Genomic DNA, 24,627 nt, shown 5'->3' with positions numbered 1-24,627 from the left:
TTTTTTTTTTTTTTTTTTTTTTTTTTTGAGACGGAGTCTCGCTCTGTGGCCCAGGCTGGAGTACAGTGGCCGGATCTCAGCTCACTGCAAGCTCCGCCTCCTAGGTTTACGCCATTCTCCTGCCTCAGCCTCCCGAGTAGCTGGGACTACAGGCGCCCGCCACCTCGCCCGGCTAGTTTTTTGTACTTTTTAGTGGAAACGGGGTTTCACCGTGTTAGCCAGGATGGTCTCGATCTCCTGACCTCGTGATCCGCCCGTCTCGGCCTCCCAAAGTGCTGGGATTACAGGCTTGAGCCACCGCGCCCGGAGATATATTTTTTAAATGCTTCAAGTTTTTAAAATTGCCGGCTATATGTAAAAATTATTTTAATTTGCTGAATAATCGCTCAAGCTTGAGAACTTATTTAAATCTAGCATTTGAAAATAATTTTACAAATTTATTACTTCCTTGAGTATGTTCCTTGAAAGATTTAAGCCAAAAGAATGAAATCCCTTATTTCTAAGAATATCATTTATATATTTTTTTAAGAGGAGGAAGAAATTTATCCAATTTCATTTTTATCTATCTGATGAATTTCACCATATCTACACTTTCGGCTGTTACTTACTAATTTAAAAGTAATTTCCAGGCATAAAAAATATTAAGGAATAAAACCCTAGACTGTTGTTTGTCCCATATTCTGACCCTGTGGAAAGAGAAAGGAATGATATTGATAATAAGCACCTGTGCAGTAGGTATCCTTTTCAGCTTAATTATAGGAGTTGAGATAAATAAGGATAGCAGTTCATATTTTTAGCTCTTTGCAAAACGCAAAACAGAAACTTTTGTTTTTCTGTTACTAACTTGGCCTAATAGAGTTAAAATTGATCAGCTGGTGTACTAATGAGAAGTGGCTGAAGCTGCTAATTTTTGAGTTTGAAAATTTTCAAAATCTAGTACATGTAGGTACCAAAAGGAAAATTATTCCCAGACTACAGACTTTCTACTATACAAATAGCAGAAATAAATAACAAAGATTGAGTTCACAAAAGTTACCAAACGAGATTTTCACAGTTCACTACTTGAATATTAACATTTTGTTTTTATCTGATACTTGCAACAAGTTTTGTTTTGTTTTTTTCCATATCTAGGGAAGAATGTAATCACAGTCATGCCTCACATAACATTTCTTCAGTTAACAGCAGACTGCACATACGACATTGGTCCCATAAGATTATAATAATATATTTTTACTGTACTTTTTCAGTGTTTAGAAATGTTTAGATACACATTACAGTTTCCTACAGTAACATGGTATAATGGTCTATAGCCTAGGAGCCATAGACTGTACTATATAGCCCAGATGTATGGTAGGCTATGCCATCTAGATTTGTGTAAATACACTTGATGATTAAAACTATGAAACTTCCTAATTACACATTTCTCAAAATGTATCTCATGCCCTAGTTGTTAAGGGACTCATGACTGTAATTAATTCAGTCAATGTGAATACCTATTATCTACCTGCTACTGTAATCAAATATGAGCAGGTGAATTGTGGTAGTAATTGTCATGAAGTTAAAATAGACTCATTCATTCTCTTCATTTCAGTAGTCCCCAGCTAAATTTCTTATTGATTTCAAAAGTTGCATTATTAAGATAATAATGCAACTGTGTTAATAATGCAAATGTGTTTTTGAGAGTTACTCTGAAAGGCCGTAAATTCCTTTTTTTTTTTTTGAGACACAGTCTCACTCTGTTGCCTAGGCTGGCGTGCAGTGATGTGATCTGGACTCACTGCAAGCTCCGCCTCCCGGGTTCACGCCATTCTCCTGCTTCAGGCTCCCAAGTAGCTAGCTGGGACTACAGGTGCCCACCGCCACACCCAGCTAATTTTTTTTTTTTGTATTTTTTATAGAGACAGGATTTCACCATGTTAGCCAGGATGGTCTCAATCTCCTGACCTCATGATCCACCCACCTCGGCCTCCCAAAGTGCTGGGATTACAGGTGTGAGCTACTGCGCCTGGCCGAAAGGCCATAAATTCTTATCATTTAGACTACTAGACACCAAATGAATTTATTTTTTTATTTTTTATTTTATTTTTATTTTTTTTTGAGACAAGGTCTCACTCTGTCACCAAGGCTGGAGTACAGTGGCACGATTTCAGCTCACTGCAGCCTTGACCTCCTGGGCTTAAGTGATCCTCCCACCTTAGCCTCCCAAGTAGCTGGAACTACAGGTGCACACCACCACACCCAGCTAATTTTTTTTTTTTTTTTTTTTTTTTTTTGAGATGGAGTCTTGTTCTGTCACCCAGGCTGGAGTACAGTGGCGCAGTCTTGGCTTACTGCAACCTTCACCTCCTGGGTTCAAGTGATTCTCCTGTCTCAGCCTCCTGAGTAGCTGGGACTACAGGTGCACGCCACCGTGCCTGGCTAATTTTTGTATTTTTGATAGAGACGGGGGTTTCACCATATTGGCCAGACTGGTCTTGAACTCCTGACCTTGTGATCCACCTGCGTCAGCTTCCCAAAGTGCTGGGATTACAGGTGTGAGCCACTGCGCCCAGCCAATTTTTGTATTTTTTAGTAGAGATGGGGTTTCACTATGCTGCCCACGTTGGTCTTGAACTCCTGAGCTCAAGCGACCTCCTGCCAAGTCCTGAGATTATAGGTGTGTGCCTGGACCAAATGATAATTTTTTATTTAGAACCTTTGTTTTGTATTTAAAAAGCAGTTTACTTAATGGCCTGCATTATTAAAAGGCATTATGTATCAAAACAGAGCCATACTATTTTAAATATACTACTTATGTTTTCATAAAACTTATCTGAATTAATCTTTATATTTCTTAGCAAAACATTTAAGTGTCCATGCAGTAGTAAGCCAAGGTCACAGCTAACTTGTCCTCAGGGTATCTAAGTAAGTAACATAAATTAGTGAAGCAGGTAAGTACAAGTGATATACATAATTGTGGGAATGACTGTGAGTCTGGAAACTGGTAAGTGCATATAAAAGAAGCAGGTGGCAACCACTTTTTAGCTGTGGTCATTCGTTCCCATGCTATTGCCTTTTAATGGGGCATAGTCTTCCCAATGCCAAAATATTGGCTCAATTTTATAAAATACTACTGACTAAACAGGACATGTCTGTAGGGCTATCTCTACCACTACAGTAATTTGTCTTTATTAAATCAAATATTTAAGTGCCTACCATATTCATGTACTATGTTAAGAACTATGTAGTAAACAGAAACTGTGGACCTGGCCCCTACCTTTTATAGTTGTTGAATAATATTTCCTGCAATGATAGAACTGTTACAGATCCATTTGGTAACCATCCAGTATGGTAGCCACTAGCAACACGTGGCTAGCTACACTGAAATTGTGGCTAAGTATACCTGAGGAACTGACATTTTAATTAAATTTAAATTTAAATGTGTACAGCCACATGTGACTAATGACTACTGAACTGGACGGTGGTACTCTAGAAACTAAATTCAGTTGCTGGGACAATTATGAAAAGTCTAAATTACATTTGGATAGCAATAGAAGAGATGGCTCAAAGTCACACAATTTCTAAGTGAATTGTACAACAGTTGTTGTAGGACTTTAGAGGAGGGAGTGGTCATTTGTTTTGTTTTGTTTTTTGTTTTTTTGAGACAGAGTCTCACTAACCCAAGCTGGAATGCAGTGGCGCAATCTGGGCTTACTGCAAACCTCTGCCTCCCAGGCTCAAGCGATTCTCCTGCCTCAGCCTCCCGAGTAGCTGGGACTACAGGCGCATGCCACCACGCCCAGCTAATTTTTTGTATTTTAGTACAGATAGGGTTTCACCATGTTGCCCAAGGTGGTCTCGAACTCTTGAGCCCAGGCAATCTGCTGGCCTTGGCCTCTAAAAGTGCTGGGATTACAGGCATGAGCAACTGTGCCCAGATTGGGCGCAGTTTTTATTTTAAGATAAGCTTAAAATGGGATGGTTGGAATTTTCTAACAGGAAAAGATGTTTAAGGAGGGTAGGATAATAGGAACCAAATGCATGCAAGCAGAAAAATTAAAGAAAATTTTCTATTTTTCATTCAGAAGACTGCTCCAAATTATGTCCTTGTTATTTTTTCCTACTTTGACAGGCAAATTATTTAATAACTAAATTTGGCCTTGATATATTTGTTGGTTCTAAACTTTGGTCAGAAGCTTGAGAAGGAAGGCATTGTGTTATTTTTATTCTTTGAGATCAACAGTGAAAAAAGATGTAAAGAATGTAAACAAAGAATTGTTTTATTTTATCCCATATTTATTCTGTTTTACTTGGAATAGTGCAGATTTCACTACTTAAAAAAGCTTTTTAGTCAGTTATGTGTTTTCTTTCTAGTATGATGAAAGATAATTTAAGTCAAGGAACTATAGAGAAAAGTAAATGAAAACTTTCGACTGCACAGGTTTCATGAGGTGTACTAGTTTCAGTTGAAAACTTTTTTTCTGTGTAATAGTTTCATCTTTGGGAGAATTAGATTTAATTTGCAACATTGTGTTTGAAGTATTTCATATTCTGTTCCGTCCTTAAAGAGGTAAATTTATTGTTGTGGACAGGGAAGTCTTTAATGATGCAGTGATATTTTGTGTAAACTTTTTTTTTAATGAATTAAAATATACTAAAGTCCCCATTGAAGTGTCTCCTTATGAGAGAGCATTTCCCTGATGATCTTATTATATAAAAGTAGCAGTACTTCTGATTCTACCTTCCAGCACTCCCTGTCCCTTTTCTGCTTTCTTGGCTTATTCTGTAGGTTCAATAAAATGCAGCAGTTATTTATGTAAATGATACTTAATGTGCACTACATAAATATCCTTGCCTAACCTCCTTCATTCATGCGGAGCAACCATTTTTGTTTGTTTGTTTGTTTGTTTGTTTGTTTGTTTTTAATGTATGGTGAGAGATCCTTATAAAGTGGTGGTGATTTGTTTTATGTTAATTCTCTGGCAAATTTTCACATATTACAATAAAGTCTAAAGCATGCAGATATTTTTGTGATGTAAAGCATACAGATATTTTTATGATGTAAAAGCATGATCTTATTAATAGACATTTTAATTACTGTTTATTAAATAACTTCCATATATCAAACATGTGCTGGTTTTATTTTATAATCTTAAGAGATACTGGTTTATTTTTGTTATTTATATATTTTTAAAGTGAGGCGTAGAGAGATAAAGTTACTTGCCTATGTTACATAGCAAGTTAGCCCAACTGGCATTTGAAACTAGGTCTGTCTAAATGCAGGCTAATGATCTTTTCTGTGGGTATTTTGTATTGTAATATTTCAAATAATTATAGGAGTTTATTGACATATTTTGTAATAATAAGCATTTGCCTCCCATCACAGAATGTGACTTGGTTTATAGAATGACATTTTACTATAGAGTTCTGGGAACAACATAATGTGGTAAAAAGCAAAGCCTGCTTAGTCTATAGTTCCATGAAGTATTGAGATGGTCATATATCAGTTTAGCTTAATCTCATTTTACAGGTTAGAAAAATGAGACCCAAAGAGGTTTAAGTGATTTACTATCATTAAGTAGAGGAATTGAGTCTAGAACCAAGATATCCTAACTCTAATAGAAGATAATTTTTGATGAACATCCTTGATATTAGTAAAGGGAGACTAATCCTGTGTACAGAAAAGGAATAAGAGACTTAAAAAGGCTTTTTTTTTTATTGTCTTTATTTAAAGAGATATAGTCGACGTAAAGTTCACATATTTAAATTATGCAATTTGATAAGTTTAACATACTGATAACAGCTTTGAAACTGTCAGTGCAAACAATATAATGAACATATTTATCACCCCAAAAGTTTCTTTGTGTCTCTTTCTAATCTCCTCCTGTCATTATTCTCCTTCTCCCAGTCCCTACTTTCTGTCACTGTAGATGAATTTGCCTTTTGTGGAGTTTTTTATATAAAAAGAATTATATAGTGTGTACTTTGGAGAGGGGGAGCATGGCATCTTTCATTCAGATTGTGATTTTGATATTTCACCATGCTGCAGTATGTATCGGTAGTTTAAACATTTTTGTTGTTGAGTAGTATTTCATTATATGGATATATAATACCACAATTTATCTTTACCTGTTGATGGATATTTGGGTTATTGCCAGGTTTGAGATATTACAAATAAAGAAGTTTTAGTGGACTTAAGCTTTCATTATTCTTGAGTAAATTGCCTAAGAGAAAAATGGCTAAAGCATGTAGCAGGTACATGTTTAAGTTTTTAAAAAGCTACCAAATGATTTTCCAAGGTAGCTGTATCATTTTACTTTTCCACTAGTAGTATTTAAAAGTTCTGATTGTTAACCAGGTGTGGTGTTTTGCATATGTGGTCCCAGCCACTTGGGAAACTGAGGCAGGATGATTAATTGCAGTGAGATGTGATTGTGCCTGCACACTCCAGCAAGACCCTGTCTCAAAAAAAAAAAGAAAGAAAGAAAGAAAAAAGAGTTCCAGTTGCTCTACATTTTTACCAATACTTGGTACAGTTAATAATTTTAATTTTGGCTATTCTAGTAGATTTGTAGTCACATCTCACTGGTTTTAATTTGCATATTTGCCTTTACTTAATGATGTTGAACCATCATGATCTTATCTGCTATCTATATATCTTCTTTGGTGAAGTATCTATTCAAATCTTTTGTCCATTTTTAAAAATTGAGTTTTCATATTGAATGTTGAGAATTTTTATTCTGAATTTAATACCTTTATTAGATGTGTGAATTGCAAATATTTTCAATTCTGTAGCTTATCTTTTTTTTTTTTAACAGTATCTTTCCAGGAGCAGAAGTTCTTAATTCTGATGGATCCAGTTTATCAACATTTTTCTTTTTCATACTGTGTTTTTGGTTTGGTATCCAAGATAAAACTATTCTCCTGTTTTCTTCTAGAATATTAGTTTTAGGTTTTACATTTAGTTTTATGATCCATTGTGAGGTAATTTTTGTTTATGGTGGTAGGTGTAGATCAAAGTTCATATTTTTCATATGGGCATATATTTGTTTCAGCAACATTTATTTAAAAAATATATTCTTGGGCCGGGCGCGGTGGCTCAAGCCTATAATCCCAGCACTTTGGGAGGCCGAGACGGGCGGATCACAAGGTCAGGAGATCGAGACCATCCTGGCTAACCTGGTGAAACCCCGTCTCTACTAAAAAAAAAAAAAAAAACTAGCCGGGTGAGGTGGCGGGCCCCTGTGGTCCCAGCTACTCAGGAGGCTGAGGCAGGAGAATGGCGTAAACCCGGGAGGCGGAGCTTGCAGTGAGCTGAGATCCGGCCACTGTACTCCAGCCTGGGCGACAGAGCGAGACTCCGTCTCAAAAAAAAAAAAAAAACATATATATATATATATATATATATTCTTGGCTTGGGCACGGTGACTCACGCCTGTAATCCCAGCACTTTGGGAGGCTGAGGCAGGCGGATTACGAGGTCAGAAGATCGAGACCATCCTGGCTAACACAGTGAAACCCCGTCTCTACTAAAAATACAAAAAAAAATTAGCCGGACGTGGTGGCAGGCGTCTGTAGTCACAGCTACTGGAAAGGCTGAGGCAGGAGAATGGCGTGAACCCGGGAGGCAGAGCTTGCAATGAGCAGAGATCGCGCCACTGCACTCTAGCCTGGGTGCCTTAGAGTGAGACTCCGTCTCCAAAAAAAAAAAAAAAAAGTGTGTGTGTGTGTGTATATATATATATATAATATATATTTTCTTTCTCCACTGAATTGCCTTTATATCTTTGTCAAAAAATCAGTTGTTCCTATATGTGTGGGACAATTTCTACTCTGTCCTGATCCATTGCTATGTTTATTATTACTATTTTTTGCCAGTCCCATGCTATATTTATTTTTATTTTTTTGCCAGTCCCATGCTGTTTTGATTATTGGTGCTTTTTTATAAGTCTCAAAATCTGGGAGTATTAGTCTTCCAACTTGACTCTCCTTTTTCTAATTTGTTTTGACTATCTAGGTTCTATTTCCATATAATTTTCAAAACCGGCTTGCCAATTTGTAGAAAAAGTCTGTAGGGATTTTTAAATGGGGTTGCATTGAATCTTAGATTAACTTAAGGAGAACTGACTTCCTAACAATATTAAGTTGTCTGTTCTATGATATACAAAGTATGTCTTTTCATTTCTTTAGATTTCCTCTAATTTCTTTCAGCAGTATTTTGTAGTATTCAGTGTATGGGTCTTGTATATCTTTTGTTAGATATGACTGTAAGTACTACATGTTTTTGATGCCATTTTAAATGGTATTTAAAAAGTTTCTTTTTCTGATCATTCCTAGTATATACAAGTACAACTGATTTTTGCATGTAGATCTTGTGTCCTGCAACTTTGCTGACATTTATTAATTCTGGTAGCTTTTTTTTATAGTTTCCATAGTGTTTTTATGTAACAATAATGCTGTCTTTGCTTAAAGAGTTTTACTTCTTTGTAATCTGGAGTGCCTTTTATTTATTTATTTTTCTTGTTTGGTTATACTGGCTATGACCTCCAATACGGTGTAGAAGTGGTGATAGTAGCCATCCTTATTTTGTTCCTGGTATTAGGGGGAAAGCATGCAAATCTTAAGTAATTAATGTAAGATTAGTTGTATGAGTTTTGTATTTGCTTTTTAATTACATTGGGGACGTTTGCTTCTTTTCCTGCTTAATGTTTTCATGAGGGAGGAAATGTTGGATTTTTATCTAATTATTTTTTGTTTCTATTGAGACAATAATGGTTTTCCTTCTTTTTTTTAGCATCATTGCACAATTTTTGATATATTTTCATTTTCAAACAGTTGAGAATATGTGCTCATTTCTCTTTGACCCATAGGTTAATAAGCAGTATATCAGTTTCCAATTTGTGGACATTTGTTCAGATATCTTCCTTTTATTCCTTTCTAATTTAGTTCCATTTTGGTCAAAGGACACCTCATTTTTTTCTCATCCCTAGTCTCACTGTCTTTATGTTTTGTCAGATATTTTGGGAACTGTTGTTATATATATCTTGTCTGTTTTCGGTTTTGTTTTGTTTCAGCTGGGAGGGTAAATCTGCCCACGGCTACTTAACCTTGGTCAGAAGTAGCAGTCTCCTCTCATACACTTTTTTTTTAAATTAGGAAATATTTCAAACATGTACCAAAAGGCTGAGAATAATTTATATCTCTTTTCCTTGAGTAAATGTTAGTTCTGCAAAATTTACATTGTATTTTTTTTTAAATGTTTTATAGATGTAAGCCCTACTTTTTTGGCATTCTTCATCTTACTGCCTACTACCTTTCCTCGTTGTGCACAGGAAAATGTGGTAGATGAAGTCTTCTTACATTCATTATATTCTTTTACAAGTTTTTTTAAATTTAATTATTTTCCATATTTATTCAAGGGAGGTACATGTTAATAGATTGGTTTTATCAACAGTGTAGTGTCTCATAGCATTGCATATATGATAAATCTGGGTTTTTTTTGTATAGATGGTTATATAATTTGGTTATGATTTTTCTCCTATCACAAACAATGGTATGACAAGCATCTTGCATTTGATATACGTGTTTATAGTTTATATGCGTCTAGAAATGGAATTGCTGATTCTGAGTATCTTCCAGTTAGCCATATGTTGATTGCAAAGTTGTTTTCCATATTATAGTTCCTTTTCCGTACAGGTTATATTTTAATATTTTTCCAATCATTTTGGTAAGAAAATATACCTCATTATTTTAATTGTATCTTCCTGATTATAACAGAGGATTGGTATATTTTCATTTGCTTATTTTCCATTCTGGATCCCTTTTCTATGAATTACCTGATGGTATTTTTCTAACCAGAATATTGAGAGAACGCAACTCAAATGACATTTTACATTTCTTTATCTCAGAGCACTCTTAGATAATGGTGAAAGTAATCCATGTGTAACTTATGTTCAAATTAATATGGTTTTTGGGTCTATAATTGTTCTAGTATTTTTCTTTTGCATTTTTATTTATTTTGTGTATTTGAAGGAAATCCAGCTTATTGGACAGTATTAGTAGTATATGGAAATAAGACTGCTGTTTGGTTTTATTCAGTAGCATCACTAACACTAATGCAGATTGTTAACCTAGAGAAAAAAATGTTGAAATTATTCGTTATTAAGGCTTTCCTTAATACCTAAATACCTGGTGACATTGTGTAGATGTGCAGTGTTGGCCTGCCTGTTAAACTCTAATATGGTTTTGTGGTTGAACCTGTTAAACCTGTATTTCCTGTATTGTGTGAATAGAAATAAGGAAACTAGTTATGGGTATTAACTGGTTCTCTATAGGTTTTTGTTGTCCAACCCTTGCTCATAATGAAATAAGTCATTTTATAAACTTTATTCCATTTAATAGTAAAGTATAAGATATTTCAAAGTCTTGTGACTATTTGTGTTTCTTTGGGGTATTGCTTATATCCATGGAAAAAAATGGTACTTTATTTTGGAATATATGACTTGATGATACAATAAGTCATATTTCAACATTAGTAATCCTAAATTGTGATTAAAATGTAGTTTTGTTTTATTATAGTCAACATAGTGTAATGCCTCATTGATGAGAAATGAAGTGTATTTTGCAAATAAATTAATCTCAGGCCTTTAAACATATAAAACGTTGATTTTTTTTTTTTTTTTTTAAGTGGAAATGGGGTTTCACCATATTGACCAGGCTGGTCTTGAACTGCCGATCTCAGGTGATCTGCCTGTCTCGGCCTCCCAAAGTGCTGGGATTACAGGTGTGAACCACCATGCCCGGTCCTTAAAGCATTGATTTTTAACGTTGTTTTTGGAGATTACATTTATGTAATATATGTCACATTTTGCTGCCTGATTTACAGAATATAAGTAGATAATTTGACTTTTTCTTTAGGCAAGTAGCAGTCTTTATTTCTGTATCTAATGGCCTTTGTGGTTAGTGTGATTCTTTTTTTTTTCTTTTCTCCCAGTTGTATTTCAACTTTGAGCAGCTGTTTTTCCATTCATTCAGCAAATATTCACTGAGCTCTTGCTATATTCAAAGCATTATTCTGGGGCCTGGTTATATAATAATAATCAAGGTTTTTTGTTTGTTTGTTTGTTTGAGGTAGAATTTTGTTCTGTCACCCAGGATGGAGTGCAGTGGCATGATCTCGGCTCACTGCAACCTCCACTTCCTGGGTACAAGTAATTCTCCTGCCTCCGCCTCCCGAGTAGCTAGGATTACAGGTGCACACCATCACACCCCACTAATTTTTATATTTTTAGTAGAGACGGGGTTTCACCATGTTGGCCAGGCTGGTTTCAAACTCCTGACCTCTAGTAATCCACCCATCTCAGCCTCCCAAACTGCTGGGATTACAATGAGCCTCTGCACCCGGCCCGTCAAAATATTTAAGAATAATCAAATACACTTTCTTCTCTCATGAACCTAAAAATATGGCAGGGGAAGATAGACATTAAGTGATGAAGCAAAGATATTGAGACTCCTTGGGGCAAGTGGATCACACGTTGAGAACTGCTGAATTGGGATAATGAAGGGAAAGAAGCATACAATCCCAAAACACCATTAAGCAAAAGTTGTTTACAGGATTCAAAATGGACATAATATAAACTTAGGGTTAAAATTAGAACCATATTAGGAACATATAGATCATTCTAAAAATGTCACTGAGTAAAAACATACAGGGTTAAGAAAATTAGTTGTACTTGACTAGATGTAAACATATCACTTGAACAAAAGAACAGCCTACATGTTATTATCTATTAAAATTGTGTATTATTGCCTCTTATTCCAAGAACCTGAAGAAAATTATGCTTGGTCTCCATTTGAACAGTGCCACTTACCAGTTACACATTCTCCTTCTCCACACACATAGACTTGACTTTGAGAATGTATCAGAGACCTTGCAAAGGGAAGGGAATGGAAAGTAGATATGTGGTGTTTGGCATCCAATTGGATGTGGAGGGCAAGGGAAGGGACAGGTAAAAAATGATCCTTAGGATTGAAGGTGGGTGACTAGGGATTTTGGCATCTTCAGAAGACATAGGGAGATGAGGAAGACAGATGAAGTGTTTTCAGGCATGCTGAGTTTGAAATCAATAGACTACCTCAAGTGGTGATGTGTAACAGTTAGAAATGTAAAACTGGTTCTGGGATTCAAGGTGAAGATGCACTTTGGGAAGTCATTGGGTAATATTTGAATCATGTTATTAGATAAATTAGAATGTATTAAGTGCCATATTAGTATAGAACATAGGAATGATAAGTTTAAAGAAGAGATTAATTGAAGGAATCTTCCTGGAAGTGGGTTATGATTAAGATCTGTTAGAAGGAGAAAAATTTTCTAGGCCTATTTTTTCTCCTATTTTATACTTAATATATTGAGGAGAAATTTTGCATAAGAACTACTTTTATTGTTTCTTTACATTCTATGGTATTTTTATGTTTAAAAGCTATCATAATAATTATTTGAAATTAGTGTAGCTGAATTTATCACTGTTTTAGAAAAGACACAATTGAAACACACAATTTAAGGATTTGCCGTAGATCTTGTAACAAACCAGTTTTCTAAAGCTCATCGTCACAGATCATTACAGAAATGCAAATCAAAACCATAATGAGGTACCATCTAGCACTAGTCAGAATGGCTATTACTAAAAAGTCAAAAAATCGCAGATGCTGTCGAGGTTGTGGATAAAAAAGAATGTTTAGACACTGTTGGTGGAAATGTAAATTAGTTCAACCATTGTGGAAGACAGCGTGGCGATTCTTCAAAGACCTAAGGACAGAAATACCATTCAACTAGCAATCCTATTATTTTGTATATACCCAAAGGAATATAAATCAGTCTGTTATAAAGACACATTTGTGCATATGTTCATTGCAGCAGTGTTCACAATAGCAAAGACATGGAATCAACCTAAATGCCCATCAGTAATAGACTGGATACAGAAAAGGTGGTACATAGACATCATGGAATACTATGCAGCCATAAGAAAGAATGAGATTATGTCTTCTGTGGGGACATGGATGGAACTGAAGGCCTTAGGAAACTAACACAGGAACAGAAAACCAAATACTACGTGTTCTGTCTTATAAGTGGGAGCTAAATCATGAGAACACGTGGACACATAGAGGGGAACAACAGCCTTTTGGAGGGTGGGGAGTGACGGTAGAGGATCAGGAAAAATAACTAATGAGTACTAGGCTTAATTACCTGGGTGATGAAATAATCTATACAATAAACCCCCATGACACTTTTATCTATGTAACAACCCTGCACTTTTACCCTTGAAGTTAAAGAAATGAAAAAAAAAAAAAAAGAACTTAAGGTTTTCTTATTTATCATTCCACTTCCCACCATTAATATTCCACCTTTGCTTAATCAGTCTGGACAGTTTGGGTTTTGATACATGTTTCTATGTTGGAATTGTGAGAACCTCAGATTTAGTACGTGCTGTCAATTGGAGTAGATATGATTTTTAATTATTTTTTATTGAGATGTCATTTCTACCAATGGTAATCCTGGTAGTATTGATTAAATGTGAAATAAGATTGGGCTGAAAAAATTGACTTCATATTAATGAGGTGTTTACATTGTAGACATTAAAACATAGTTATTTAAGTTCTCATTTTGGATATATAATGCATTTTAATGTATATGTATTTGGAATGTTTGTACAATGCTTATAAAGAAAGTTTACAATTGTAGCTAGAAATGTGATCATTTATATTGCTCAATAAGTAGAGAGGTAAAATCTCTGAAAGTTTCAACACTGGAGGGATAAATGATGCTTGGGGAATGGCAGTCAAAATTTCAGGAGGAAGGAACTGTTTTTTATATAATTTTCTTATATTGTCCTCTACAGTTCTAATATAAACATATATCATTTGATCATAAATTATATTTAGTATGTATATGTGAGTGTACGTATATATGTATGTCTTTATTGAATTGGCAAGAGAGATAGAAACATTATTTTTAATGTGGGGAAATTATTTTTGACTTTTTTCCCTCTAAGCCTTTAAATTCTAGTGCTAAGGTGAATAAACTTTAGTGGTACATTATTGGTTTAAAAAATTATTTTTGTTTTACATAAGATATTTTAGGAATACATTATGGGCTTAAAAGTCACAGCTGTTTTCCAATATCATATGAATACATTTTTAAAGCAAGTTATATTAAATATGTTTCTGTAAACTTAGATCTATGCCACCAATTTATAGAAAGAGTAACTTGCTCTTTATATCACCACTGACTAGAATAGGATGTCATATATAATATTTAATTGTTGCTAAATGAGATAATTTTTTTAGGAAAAAACCTATATTCTAAGTATAGGATAGATGATTTATCATAGTACCTGTATGCCAAAAACTGAATTATAATTTATATCTGATCAGACTATTTTAGGCCACTGTTAACTTTTCCCAGATTTACTTTTATACTATCTATGGAATATGACTTCTGTAGAAGAAATGTACTTTCAATTATGATTTTCCATACTACAAGATGATTCTGCATACTTCAAGACAGTGAAGCATACTGTATTGTGAATTATTAAGAATGTAATGATGTATGTGATTCTTTCAGACAGAAAATAATCAGGGTGTGTTACAAATTATTAAAAGCATTAATATAATATACCATAAAATGTAAAATATTTTAAATTAAGGTTGTAAATGAGAATCCATTTAAGATACTAACTTGTGAAGATTCCACTTGACTATTACTTAAATGATACACTTGTGACATCTTAGTAGTTTTGTTTATTTTATTTTTTTATTATACTTTAAGTTCTAGGGTACATGTGCATAACGTGCAGATTTGTTACATACGTATACATGTGCCATGTTGGTGTGCTGCACCCATTAACTCGTCATTTACATTAGGTATATTTCCTAATGTTATCCCTCCCCCCTCCCCCCACCCCGTGACAGACCCTGATGTGTGATGTTCCCCACCCTGTGTCCAAGCGTTCTCATTGTTCAATTCCCACCTATGAGTGAGAACATGCAGTGTTGGTTTTCTGTCCTTGCAATAGTGTGCTCAGAATGATGGTTTCCAGCTTCTTCCATATCCCTGCAAAGGACATGAACTCATCCTTTTTTATGGCTACATAGTATTCCATAGTGTATATGTGTCACACTTTCTTAATCCAGTCTATGATTGATGGACATTTGGGTTGGTTCCAAGTCTTTGCTATTGTGAATAGTGCTGCATTGAACATTCATGTGCATGTGTCTTTATAGCAGCATGATTTATAATTCGTTGGGTATATACCTAGTAATGGGATCTCTGGGTCAAATGGTATTTCTAGTTCTAGATCCTTGAGGAATCGCCACACTGTCTTCCACAATGGTTGAACTAGTTTACAGTCCCACCAACAGTGTAGAAGTGTTCCTATTTCTTCACATCCTCTCCAGCACCTGTTGTTTCCTGACTTTTTAATGATCGCCAATCTAACTGGTGTGAGATGGTATCTTATTGTGGTTTTGATTTGCATTTCTCTGATGGCCAGTGATGATGAGCATTTTGTCATGTGTTCGTTGGCTGCATAAATGTCTTCTTTTGAGAAGTGTCTGTTCATATCCTTTGCCCAGTTTTTGATGGAGTTGTTTGATTTTTTTCTTGTAAATTTGTTTAAGTTCTTTGTAGATTCTGGATATTAGCCCTTTGTCAGATGGGTAGATTGTAAAAACTTTCTCCCATTCTGTCAGTTGTCTGTTCACTCTGATGATAGTTTCTTTTGCTGTGCAGAAACTCTTTAGTTTAATTAGATCCCATTTGTCAATTTTGGCTTTTGTTGCCATTGCTTTCAGTGTTTTAGTCATGAAGTCCTTGCCCATGCCTATGTCTTGAATGGTATTGCCTAGGTTTTCTTCTAGGGTTTTTATGGTTTTAGGTCTAACATTTGTCTTTAATCCATCTTGAATTAATGTTTATACAAGGTGTAAGGAAGGGATCTAGTTTTAGCTTTCTACATATGGCTAGCCAGTTTTCCCAGCACCATTTATTAAATATGGATTCCTTTCCCCATTTCTTGTTTTTGTCAGGTTTGTCAAAGATCAGATGGTTGTAGATGTGTGGTATTATTTCTGAGGGCTCTGTTCTGTTCCGTTGGTCTATATCTGTTTTGGTACCAGTACCATCCCCATGCCTTGTAGTATAGTTTGAAGTCAGGTAGCCTGGCTCCAGCTTTGTTCTTTTGACTTAGGATTGTCTTGGCAATGCAGGGTCTTTTTTGGTTCCATACGAACTTTAAAGTAGTTTTTTCCAATTCTGTGAAGAAAGTCATTGGTAGGTTGATGGGGATGGCATTGAATCTATAAATTACCTTGGGCAGTATGGCCATTTTCACAATATTGATTCTTCCTATCCATGAGCATGGAATGTCTTCCATTTGTTTGGTGCTCTTTTATTTCATTGAGCAGTGGTTTGTAGTTCTTCTTGAAGAGGTCCTTCACATCCCTTGTAAGCTGGATTCCTAGGTATTCTATTCTCTTTGAAGCAATTGTGAATGGGAGTTCACTCATGATTTGGCTCTCTTTTTGTCTGTTCTTGGTGTATAGGAATGCTTGTGATTTTTGCACATTGATTTTCTATCCTGAGACTTTGCTGAAGTTGCGTGTCAGCTGAAGGAGATTTTAGGCTGAGACGATGGGGGTTTTCTAAATATGCAATCATGTCCTCTGGAAACAGGGACAATTTGACTTCCTCTTTTCCTAATTGAATACCCTTTATTTCTTTCTCCTGCCTGATTGTCCTGGACAGAACTTCCAACACTGTGTTGAATAGAAGTGGTGAGAGAGGGCATCCCTGTCTTGTGCCAGTTTTCAAAGGGAATGCTTCCAGTTTTTGCCCATTCAGTATGATATTGGCTGTGGGTTTGTCATAAATAGCCCTTATTATTTTGAGATACATCCCATCAATACCTAGTTTATTGAGTGTTTTTAGCATGAAGGGCTGTTGAGTTTTGTCGAAGGCCTTTTCTGCATCTATTGAGATAATCGTGGTTTTTGTCTTTGGTTCTGTTGATATGATGGATTACATTTATTAATTTGTGTATGTTGAACCAGTCTTGCATCCCAGGGATGAAGCCCACTTGATCATGGTGGATAAGCTTTTTGATGTGCTGCTGGATTCGGTTTGCCAGTAGTTTATTGAGGATATTTGCATCGATGTTCATCAGGGATATTGGTCTAAAATTCTCTTTTTTTGTTGTTGTGTGTCTGCCAGGCTTTGGTATCAGGATGATACTGGCCTCATAAAATGAGTTAGGGAGAATTCCCTGTTTTTCTATTGATTGGAATAGTTTCAGAAGGAATGGTACAAGCTCCTCTTTGTACCTGTGGTAGAATTTGGCTGTAAATCCATCTGGTCCTGGACTTTTTTTGGTTGGTAGGCTATTAATTATTGCCTCAATTTCAGAGTCTGTTATTGGTCTATTCATGGATTCAACTTCTTCATGGTTTAGTCTTGGGAGGTTGTGTGTGTCCAGGAATTTATCCATTTCTTCTAGATTTTCTAGTTTATTTGCATAGAGGTGTTTATCGTATTCTGTGATGGTAGTTTTTATTTCTGTGGAATCGGTAGTGATATCCCCTTATCATTTTTTACTGTGTCTGTTTGATTCTTCTCTCTTTTCTTCTTTGTTAGTCTTGGTAGCAGTCTATTAATTTTGTTGATCTTTTCAAAAAACCAGCTCCTGGATTCATTGAATTTTTTTTTTTAAGTGTTTTTTGTGTCTCTGTCTCCTTCAGTTCTGCTCTGATCTTAGTTATTTCTTGCCTTCTGCCAGCTTTTGAATGTGTTTGCTCTTGCTTCTCTAGTTCTTTTAGTTGTGATGTTAGGGTGTCGATTTTAGATCTTTCCTGCTTTGTCTTAGTGCTATAAATTTCCCTCTATACACTGGTTTAAATGTGCCCCAGAGATTGTGCTCCATTGTGTCTTTTTTCTTATTGGTTTCAAAGAACATCTTTATTTCTGCCTTCATTTCGTTATGTACCCAGTAGTCATTCAGGAGCAGGTTGTTCAGTTTCCATATATTTGTGTGGTTTTGAGTGAGTTTCTTAATCCTGAGTTCTAGTTTGATTGCACTGTGGTCTGAGAGACAGTTTGTTAAAATTTCTGTTCTTTTACATTTGCTGAGGACTACTTTATTTCCAACTATGTGGTCAGTTTTGGAATAAGTGGGATGTGGTGCTGAGAAAAAGTATATTCTGTTGATTTGGGGTGAAGACTTCTGTAGATGTCTCTTAGGTCCTCTTGGTGCAGAGCTGAGTTCAAGTCCTGGATATCCTTGTTAACCTTCTGTCTTGTTGATCTGTCTAATGTTGACAGTGGGATGTTAAAGTCTCCCATTATTATTGTGTAGGAGTCTAAGTCTCTTTGTAGGTCTCTAAAGACTTGTTTTATGAATCTGGGTGCTTCTGTATTGGGTGCATATATATTTAGGATAGTTAGCTTTTCTTGTTGAATTGATCCCTTTACCGTTATGTAATAGCCTTCTTTGTGTCTTTTGATCTTTGTTGGTTTAAAGTCTGTTTTATCAGAGACTAGGATTGTAACCCCTGCTTTTTGTTTGTTTTCCATTTGCTTGGTAGATTTTCCTCCATTCCTTTATTTTGAGCCTATATGTGTCTCTGCACATGAGATGGGTCTCCTGAATACAGCACACTGATGTGTCTTGACTCTTTATCCAGTTTGCCAGTCTGTGTCTTTTAATTGGGGCATTTAGTCCATTTACATTTAAGGTTAATATTGTTATATGTGAATTTGATCCCGTCATTATGATGTTAGCTGGTCATTTTGCTTGTTAGTTGATGTAGTTTCTTCCTAGCATCGATGGTCTTTACAATTTGACATGTTTTTGCAGTGGCTGGTACTGGTTGTTCCTTTCCATGTTTAGTGCTTCCTTTAGAAGCTCTTGTTAGGCAGGCCTGGTGGTGACAAAAATCTCTCAGCATTTGCTTGTTTGTAAAGGATTTTATTTCTCCTTCACTTATGAAGCTTAGTTTGGCTGGGTATGAAATTCTGGGTTGAAAATTCTTTTCTTTAAGAAGGTTGAATATTGGCCCCTACTCTCTTCTGGCTGGTAGAGTTTCTGCCGAGAGATCTGTTGTTAGTCTGATGGTCTTCCCTTTGTAGGTAACCTGACCTTTCTCTCTGGCTGCCCTTAACATTTTTTCCTTCATTGGTGAATCTGACAATTATGCTCTTCTCGAGGAGTATCTTTGTGGTGTTCTCTGTATTTCCTGAATTTGAATGTTGGCCTGCCTTGCTAGGTTGGGGAAACTCTCCTGGATAATATCCTGAAGAGTGTTTTCCTACTTGGTTCCAGTCTCCCCATCACTTTCAGGTACACCAATCAAACGTAGATTTGGTCTTTTCACATAGTCCCGTATTTCTTGGAGGCTTTGTTTGTTTCTTTTTACTCTTTTTTCTCTAAACTTCTCTTCTCACTTCATTTCATTCATTTGATCTTTAGTCACTGATATCCTTTCTTCTGCTTAATCGAATCAGCTACTGAAGCTTGTGCATGCGTCACGTAGTTCTCATGCCATGGTTTTCAGCTCCATCAAGTCATGTAATGTCTTCTCTATGCTGTTTTTTCTACTTAGCCATTCTTCTAATCTGTTTTCAGGATTTTTACTTTCCTTGCGACGGGTCCAAACATCCTCCTTTAGCTCGGAGAAGTTTGTTGTTACCAATCTTCTGAAGCCTACTTCTGTCAACTCATCAAAGTCATTCTCCGGCCATCTTTGTTCCGTTGCTGGCAAGGAGCTGCGATCCTTTGGAGGAGAAGAGCCACTCTGATTTTTAGAATTTTCAGCTTTTCTGCTCTGGTTTCTCCCTATCTTTGTGGTTAACTGCCTTTGGTCTTTGATCATGGTGACCTACAGATGGAGTTGATGTTGATGCTATTCCTTTCTGTTTGCTAGTTTTCCTTCTTAACAGTCGGGATCCTCAACTGCAGGTCTCTTGGAGTTTGCTGGAGGTGGACTCCAGACCCTGTTTGCCTGGGTATCACCAGTAGAGACTGAAGAACAGCAAATATTGCAGAACAGCAAATGTTGCCACCTCATCCTTCCTCTGGAAGCTTTCTCTCAGAGGAGCACTCGGCTGCCTGAGGTGTCCGTTGGCCCCTACTGGGAGGTATCTCCCAGTTAGGCTACTTGGACTTCAGGGACCCACTTGAGGAGGCAGTCTGTCCATTCTCAGATCTCAAACTCTGTGCTGGAGAAAGCACTGCTCTCTTCAAAGCTGTCAGACAGGGACATTTAAGTCTGCAGAAGTTTCTGCTGGCTTTTGTTCAGCTATACCCTGCCCCCAGAGGTGGAGTCTACAGAGGCAGGCAGGCCTCATTCAATAGTTTTGTTTTGATGTATTAAAATTAGTGGAGACCAACTTTACAATGGGAAAAATGAATGAGATTTTAAAAGCTTATGTATTAGGTTGAGTATAAATTTAAATATATCCTAGTATTTCTCATATATAGAAATATACCATATAACATGGCATTTGAACTGAAAATTTCTTAACATGTTTTCAAGGAAATGTGGTTTCAGAATAAAACAATTTTAAAAGGTTGAGGGGTCTTTGCCTTCACTTGCAGCATCTAAATTCCAGACAGAGGACTATCCTATATTTAATAACCTTCAGGGAATTCTGCACCGTTTCACAACTACTTTCCCAGTAATGAAATCCAGTATTTGCTATTGGATAGCTTTCCCCCTTTAGTTTTTGTATCATTTCTTCCCTGTTTATTGTAAAATATCATAGACATACTGAAGGTACATAGAGAGTAATAAAAACACTGTTGTATTGAGCAGCCATCAAATAAATAAATAAATAAACATTACCAGTATAGTTGAATGAAACCTCCTGGATACCTCTCTCTTTCTTACCCTCCCAATTCCTAAACCCCCAGCTACTATGCTGAATGTGATATCATTTCCACATCAGAAATTATTTCTTACAAACCCTCATGGTAATTTAAAAATATTTTTTCTTGTGTCATTAGCATATATGAAGACCGATATGAGGACAATGGAAAGGTTGCACTTGTTTTCCTACATCACATTTATGTCAAATTGCCAGTAGAAGATTTTATTGCTCACCAATTTTTAACTTGTTTCACCAAAGTCATTTGGATCTTTTATTGTTTCTATTTGTAAATATCTTTTACTTATGTTGTACTTAACTAATTAGTTTTATTTCCTCGGGGATGTAGTTTTATATTGTCCATATAGTTTCATTGTTCCTTTCTCTACCTTCCAGCTCGGAGTAACTGACAACTTGCTTCTATTTCTTCAATCTAATGAGTAAAATAAAACATTTAATGAGAAGCCCACATCTAATTCCCTCCCTCTTTCTGTCTCTTCCTATCTGTCCATCCATTCATCCATCTATTTAAAATATTAGTTTGGTTGTTGTTTTATTATATACTAAAACAACAAAGACATCTCTGGGCTTTTATTTTATAATTTTTTCCTCTTACTATATATTTCTTTCTTTAAGCCAAATACTTCTTATCATTATTCTTGAAATAGATATGCTACTGTGTTTTCTATTGTGTCTGTGCTTATTTAAAAAATAATCAATACTCTAGCACATTGCGGATTTTATGATAGATCTATTCTAAATTAAGCATATACATAAAAAATAATTTTAGTTTCATCTTTTCAACATTCTTATGTTTCATCTTTTCAACATTCTTATTCTTACTATCTGTTGGGCGCTTTTTGGCTATATTTAGTAATAATGATAATAATGTCTGTCTTGATAATTGTGTAAGTGATAAGTACCAGATACTGTGACTAAGATGTATATAAACTATTTAATCATTTTAATAATTCTTTGAGGTAAGAAAAATCTGAGATTATTGAGTGTGTAGTTTGCCAAGATTCACACAAGTAGTAAGTGATAGAGCTGGGATTTTGAACTAGCAGTCAAAATGTTTTTTGGGTTTTTTTGTTTGTTTGTTTTGAGACAAGGTCTCACTCTGTTGCTCAGATTGGAGTGCAGTGGCACCAATCACGGCTTACTGCAGCCTCCGCCTCTTGGGATTCAGGTGATCCTCTCACCTCAGCCTCCTGAGTAGCTGGGACTATATAGGTGCACGCTAATTTTTGTAACTTTTGTAGAGATGAGGTTTCACCATGTTGCCTAGGCTGGTCTTGAACTCCTGGGCTCAAGCAATCCTCCTGCCTCTCCCTCCCAAAGTGTTAGGATTACAATTGTGAGCCACTGCGCCTGACCAAAACTTGTTCTTAATTGTTCTGATATACTCGTAGGCTTTGTGATTTCTTAAGAGTTGTTTAGATTTGTTTCACTGAGTCTCTCTGCCTCTGTTGGAGTCACTTCCCAACCTGTCTGTCCCCATGTCTGTTTGTCTCTATTGTTGTCTTCAGAACCAGAATTTCTACATATTTCCAAAATGCCCCTAGGAGGTGATACAGCCCCATTGAGAAGTTCTGGCTAGGGGTAAGGACTTTTAACTCACATTTAGAGATGGAAGAAAAATATAATGTATAAGTAGCCCTTTTAAAAAAATGTTTCATGACTCTTTTTTAAATTATTTGAATAAATTTTGGGGAGAAGAGGTGGTGTTTGGTTACATGGAGAAGTTATTTAGTGGTGATTTCTGAGATTTTGGTGCACCCATCACCAGAGCAGTGTACACTGTACCCAGTGTATGTCTTTTATCCCTCACCCCACTCCCACCTTTCCCTGTGGTGTTCCCAAAATCCATTGTATCATTCTTACGCCTTTGCATCTCATAGCTTAGCTCCCACTTACGAGTGAGAACATAGGATGTTTGGTTTTCCATTCCTGAGTTACTTCATTTAGAATAGTTATCTCCGATTCCATCCAGGCTGCTTGCAAATACCATTATTTCATTTCTTTTTATGACTTAGTATTCCATGGTGCGTGTCTGTGTGTGTATGTGTGTGTATATACACATACATACATACACACAAGATATTTTCTTTGTCCACGTGTTAATTGATGGGCATTTGGGCTGGTTCCGTATTTTTGTAATTGCAAATTGTGCTGCTATAAACGTGTGCAAGTGTCTTTTTCATATAATGACTTTTTTTTCCTCTGGGTAGATACCCAGTAGTGGGATTGCTGGATCAAATGGTAGACCTACTTTTAGTTCTTTAAGGAATCCCCACACTGTTTTCCATGGTGGTTGTACCAGTTTACATTCCCACCAGCAGTTTAGAAGTGTTCCCTTTTCACCATATCCATACCAACATCTATTATTTTTTGATTTTTAAAATTATGGCCATTGTTGCAGGAGTAAGGTGGTATCGCATTGTGTTTTTGACCCTTTGTTCTTAAGGGTCTCAGTTAAATTATATTGGTTAGTAATAGGTGTATGGAACTAATTATCATTATTTCTTATATTGTTAGAACTGCGGACACAGTGGGGGGCTTGCCTGTTTTATCTACTGGGAATTCCAGGGATGGGAGAAGGTTCAGAATGAAAAAAGTGTGAGTACAAATAGAATCTAGACCTTAAGAAAGGATTTTCTGATCATTGGGAGGTCTGCTTAATATGATCTTTGAAGTTACTTAAATTTTTAACAAGGTTGATTTTATATAAAGGAGGTATTATGGTAAGGTGATTAATTAAGGTCTTATTGGATACCCTTTTGTGAATATAGTGCATTTTTCTAAAAAGTCTTTTTTGCATATTAGGCTCACAAGAAATAGCTGATAGCTAGAAGGTAACTGGTTGACAAGAGGGTACATCTATGTAGGCTTTGAATTTAGGGTGCTTGGATAAACCTCAGGAATCTGTGAACCTCATGAAACCTCCTACCACTGTGTGTGTGTGTGTGTGTGTGTGTGTGTGTGTGTGTGTGTGTGTGTGTTGTACACATGGAATTTTCTGAGGTCCATTGCTTTCATCAGGATCCCATAGTAGATTTGTAATCTGCATCCCCACTCCTCACCCCAACTCCATATACGCAACAGTTGAAGAAACACTACTAGAGGAAAGTTGATAGAATTGATCAGTGACATGGTGATCAGATGCTCTAAAGTCATTGGTAGGCTTTAGTACTTGTCTCTTGATAATGAGCCCTCTTGTTTAAAATACTCATAAAGTAAAATTATTTCTGTTTCAAGCATATAAGATTATAAGAATGCGGAATGTGCAGATAAAATAAGAAATGGAAATTAGTCTGTTAAGTCATCATTAAGAGGACAATTATTAATAAAGTTCAGATTTTACTCACTGTATAATAGTCTTTTATGCTTGAATATGTATGTGACCGAATGGAAAGGAACAATGACTTGTGCATGAAAGCCCTTTCCATATTATAAACATGAGGACTGTCTTTATTTCTAATTCTACCTGTTTATGTTTCCCAATACATGTGTTTTCTTTTTGCCTAAAATGTTTTCTATAACTAGACCTTTGGAGGCAGGGAGAGGTGGAGATTGGATTTGGATATGAGGGATTGCTGTATCTCCCATGAAATGTAAAGAATTGCCTTAAAAATATCACTTTGAGAAACTAAGGCAGGAGAATCGCTTGAGCCAGGAGTTCAAGACCAGCCTGGGCAACATAGCACAGTGAGACTCCATCCCTACAAAAAAAT

At 36.0% G+C, this 24,627-nt stretch overlaps 1 protein-coding gene across 5 annotated transcripts in view; it reads left to right on the top strand.

Moving 5' to 3' along the window:
- The window catches only part of PKN2 (protein kinase N2), a 162,391-nt gene that overhangs the window by 28,860 nt on the left and 108,904 nt on the right, over nucleotides 1–24,627 (top strand). Inside the window, exon 1 of one of the 5 annotated variants that reach the window (XM_023208204.2) lies at nucleotides 23,445–23,512. The exons of the other annotated variants lie outside the window; for them this stretch is intronic. The gene's annotated coding sequence lies outside the window, so the exon portion shown is untranslated. Of the gene's footprint in view, nucleotides 1–23,444; nucleotides 23,513–24,627 lie in introns of those variants that run through there. 5 annotated transcript variants of the gene reach the window in all.

This window comes from Piliocolobus tephrosceles, chromosome 1, assembly GCF_002776525.5.
Source record: "Piliocolobus tephrosceles isolate RC106 chromosome 1, ASM277652v3, whole genome shotgun sequence".
Lineage (NCBI taxonomy): Eukaryota > Metazoa > Chordata > Mammalia > Primates > Cercopithecidae > Piliocolobus > Piliocolobus tephrosceles.
Note: the sequence above shows the minus strand (reverse complement) of the source record. Positions and strands in the feature narration are given on the sequence as shown.